The 4,750-nt window shown below is 38.8% G+C and overlaps 1 non-coding gene across 1 annotated transcript; it reads left to right on the top strand.

The window, feature by feature from the left end:
• The first annotated feature begins 2,711 nt into the window (after nt 1-2,711).
• On the top strand, nt 2,712-2,837 carry LOC147823590 (U6atac minor spliceosomal RNA). The gene has a single exon (XR_015443686.1). It is a non-coding gene; the product is annotated as a U6atac minor spliceosomal RNA (small nuclear RNA).
• Nucleotides 2,838-4,750: the final 1,913 nt, after the last annotated feature.

The raw sequence follows: 4,750 nt of genomic DNA, 5'->3' as shown, positions 1-4,750 counted from the left end.
CTGAAGGGGCTAACAACATGCAGGCTTTAAAGGCTTTAAGGTGTGTTATGTGAGGGAAAAATAAGGTATGTGTCAAGCCAGAGCAGGCTACTTCATAAGACAGTGAGATCCAGGAGCTGGCCCCATGGCTGTTGGGAAAATGTCTTTCTGGTAAGAGTTTTATCAAGTCCTATAAATATATTAAGAAAAAACCTGAATCTCAGCATGGTGGCACACAACTAGATCCAATATTCTGGGAGCTGAGGTAGAAGGGTCACCTGAGCAACTCAGTGACTTAGCAAGATCCTTTCTCTCTCAAGAAAGTAAAATAAAATAAAATAAAAATAAAAGGACAAGGGATGTAGCCTCAGTGTGAAGGCTCTGGATTTAGTAGTCCCTAGTACAAAAAGATAAGTAAAGAAAAAGGAAGGAAGCTGGAAATCAAAGGAGAAATGTCACTGTATCCAAGGACATTGAATTCCAGGACAAAATCCAGATTCTGAATTTTAGGTCAATGTTCTTTCAACAACTCTCCGGCACCTGGATGCTAATTTGTCTCCTCCATAGAAGAGAAGTAGAGGAAGACAATGTGAACCATCCCACTAAACTCAACTGCCTTTCCCCCAGAACTGTACGGTTTTGAGTGGAAAAAGGAGCTGCAGGTTTAGAACAATATTTCAGCCTAAACTGATCAATTATTTAAGTGCCATGGAGCAATCACCTCTTGCTGAAGAATTTAATCAGCTGTGTGAGGCAGATTGAATTTGACTTGCTAGTTTGACTTAAAATCTGATATTTTCTGGTTGATTGTGAAGTCTGTTAACTGACAGAACTTGAAACCCAGTACCCAAACACTCTCCATCAACACATTAACAAAAGTTCTGGGTACCAGTGAGCAGCAATTTCTAATCATGAGAGCGTGCATGTTTTCTTGCCAACTACCACCATAGGGGTCATTTTGTAAACCACTTAAGTACTTAGTTAAAAAAAAACTCAATACGTGCTCCATGTCAGGTACCTGGCATGAAATATTTCCAGCATTACTTTTCCTAAGAGCTCAAACAGACTGCCTCTCTGGGATGCAAAGCAAAACTTTACCTAAGCAGAACTAACAGGCTCCACCAACTTTGGAACAAGAAGGAAGGGAAATGCAGTTTGAGCACACTCCAATTTATACATAAGGGATTGTCATATCATCTATTCTTCATGGCTATCTATGAACTGTTTTATGTATTAAATGAATATTTCTTGGCATATTGATTTATGGAAAACATTGAAGCTGTCTATGAATCAGGTACTAATATTCCAGTTTTGCCAATAAAGAAACCAAAGCTCAAAATGTGATCGGTTGGTTCAGGTGTCAGCTAATAAATGAAGGGGCCCAGAAGCCAGCAAAGCTCTGCCCATGCCAAGGGTCCATGTGCCTTTTCTGTTGTAGGACTACCACCAGGATCAAAGCTGACATCTTCTAGATTATTTAAAGAATCAAGCTTAAGGAAAATGGAATGGAAATCTGACATTCTTTCCTTGCATTATTTTATCATCTATATAAAATCCAGATACTTTTCAAGGTGTAGTTTTCTTTCATTCTATCCTGAAGCCAAGTCAATGAGAAAGCTTGTTCTGATACACAAATAAGGTACGACACCCCATCCCAGCCTCACTTCCCCCACGAGTGGGCAGGCTCAGGAGAAGCTTAGAGAAGGAAAAAGTGGAGCCAGAATTCTCATCACTGTTCTGCTACGTGTGTTCTGTGGGTGCCACTTTGATCACCTATCACATGGGAACCACCAACCACTACAGAGTTTATTCTGTAGCCCCTTCTGTCTCTGATACTTCAATGCAGAATAAATATGAGAAATTAAACATCTAAGCCTGAAGCAAACTTCTTACTTTGTTCCAGAAAACAAAAGGCCTAGATTACAAAACATTAAAAAATGTATTTCCATTTTGCTACTTTGGGCTTTCTGATTTAGTCTAGGATTGAGGGTAGAGATGAGAAATGTGTGGGAAAATTCTATCTGCTTCTTGTAATACTAATCCAGTTACAAGCAGAAAATGCCAACTATATCTTCTAAAACCCATCATTAAATTCCTTGCTCATTTTTATAAGCCTGAGAGTTTAGATAGTTTTGATGCAAATTCTGGACTCCTGGGTACTTTTCATATTCAGCCAACATGAGAAGTGAATATGCAAAACTTTACAAGATCAAAAATTCTTCCTCAAGGACACTTAATTAGACTCGTTTATTTTCTTACTTTTCTCTTTTCCTTCCCGCCTTTCTTCTTTTCTTCTTCCCCTTCTCTTTTTTCTCTCGATTCTATTCCCTTTCCTTTCCCTTTTTTCTCTTCCATTCATTCCTTCCTCCTTTCCCCTGCTTTCTTCCTTATTTTCTGAAATGAAGATCTACTTCTGGGGTAAAATAAGATGCCTGACACAATTCAGCACTCAAAGATAAATGATCATTGTCATTATTAATTCTTTCATTCACTATTCATTCAACAGATATTTATCAAGCACATATTATGTGCTAGGTACAGTGGTAAGCACTGGGAATTAAGTTGTGCAAAATCAGACAGCTTCATGGAGCTTATAGCTAGTGGAGGAAACATAAAAATTGCAAAAGGGGAAAGTATAGATTCTAAGAGAAGATATGATAGGTCAACTACCCAAGAAAGCCAGAGAAGAATCCTTGAAGAGACAACATTTGGGCTGAAAACTAAAGGATGGTGTGTTGTATGAAAGGAGAGAATGTTAGCACTCCCCTTGACAAGGATGAAAGAGGCCCTTGGGCCTGACAACATGGATATAGTTAAGGCATTGACACCTACTTCGTGGCATCTAACCACTATTTTTAAATTCAGAGTAGGACTGCATGCACCTGCTCCTGTTATCAATAGCAAATATGGACTCAGAGAAACAGATAAATGCTTAAATAGGCTTAAAAAGTTAGGTGACAGCAGCAAAAATTCAGATAGTCAGTCTGTCAGCTCTAATACTGATGCAGATACCACTCAGGAAAAAAAAACAATGCTAGTAAGTAAGGGAGATTTGATAAGATAGTTTTTAAAAAGTATTTTCACACAATTTGCTTTCTAAAGCATGCGTCAGTGCTTGTGAACTTCTAAATATTGAGAGAAACTGGGACTTACGAGCTTCAGAAGCACTACAAGGTACTAGAAATGCTCTGAGTACAGACCATAGTGTGTATTCCACCATCACATTCAGTGCCATATTTTAGACTTCTTTTTTGAAAACTTGGTAACTGGAATTGAATTTTTCATCATATATTCCACAATCATATGTTTGAGAAAAATGTTTTTAAGGTGTTACTGACACTTGTAATGGTGTCAGCAGGCCCTGCCAGAAGACAGGGAGCTAGGTAGAATTACATAGGCTCATATATGTCCAGTGTCTAGCCAGTCTATTAGACATAGATTATGGATTTAGGAGTTCATAGCTTCTGGCTTCAAGTTTTCTGCCTTTTTATTGCTTGCTTACATTTTAAAAAATGAACTGACCCACTTCACCAAACCACTGGTTCATAGACTCAGAATTCTGCTAGAGGAGCATTTGAGTAGGTGGAATATTGAATTAACCACTAGAGAAAGTAGCAAGAAAGATGAGAAAGAAGCAAGCTTTGAGATACCAATGTGGAGGGGCTAGTGGGGGAGGGTGAGATCTAATGGAAACTGGAAAAAGAAAATGAAGAATAAAAAGAAAAGGAAGAGAAGAAAACCTAAGCAGGCAAAGAACAGCACATCATGTTTATGGGGCTTTGAAGTACTGAGACTTCTGATGCTACGGTTGTCCATCTGGGTAACACCAGGGCTCTCTAGGTGCCTCTACAGCAGCAGGCTCTCCTATCTGATTCGTCTCTGACAGAGACAGTCGTTAGAAAGGTTTGAATTGGTGGTCCCCAAAGTCTGCCTAGGCTGGCACTCTAATGTCAGTGCTGGTTATTTCAGGCTCTTCTTGCTGCCTGCATAGGTTTTCAGCCCACTATTGGGTGTTCTGTCCCCTACATAAAACCCTGAAAAAGGGTATCTCACATGATGGTGAATGTTACTGCTGTGGATTCCTGAATCTACCTGCTACTGGGAGTCGGAGGCCAGATGTAACCTCTGTAGTATAAAAGTAATATTATAGTTCTAGCCCAAACTTTTTAGTTAATGTCCAAAGTTAACAACAAAAAAGTTAGCCCATCCTTCACCATTTACTGTTGATTCTGATAATAAATGCAGCATAATGAATACCAACAACAAAAACAAACAAACAAACAAAAACACTAAAGGATGGTATTATTTAAACAGGCAAAGATAAAAGGCAAATTTCTGCACATAGGATAAAGAGCATACACAAGGGCCCTGAGGTAGAAAAACCGTATGGCAACTGTGAAGGAAATAAGGAGGATTTTCTGCTGCAGAAAAAGCAACATAATGGCATGACATGAAATGGAGCTGGAGATGTGGAAAAGAGGCAAGCCACAGAAAGTGTGGCGGCTATGCCAAGAGCTTTGGTGTTTTACCCTAAGAGGAATGGAAAACCATCTAAAGGTTTTAAGTATTGGAGTAGATGGGAGAGGGGGTGTGTGATAAATTTCATTCTGAAATTATTACTATAACTGTGATATTATTTCTGAGAATTCCTTTCAGGTATTTTCCTCTGCAGTACCAATTCATAAAATGTAAAGGGATTTTCTGTTTAAAGACCTTCAAATTGGATGGTTTCTCAAGTAAAATGAAGCATACTGAAGGGTGTGTATTTAAT

Source organism: Heterocephalus glaber, unplaced genomic scaffold (assembly GCF_053883595.1).
Source record: "Heterocephalus glaber isolate CG9 unplaced genomic scaffold, H.glaber_assembly_v1.0 deba00001572, whole genome shotgun sequence".
In the NCBI taxonomy this organism is placed as follows: Eukaryota; Metazoa; Chordata; class Mammalia; order Rodentia; family Bathyergidae; genus Heterocephalus; species Heterocephalus glaber.
This window is presented reverse-complemented; position numbering and strand designations above follow the sequence as displayed.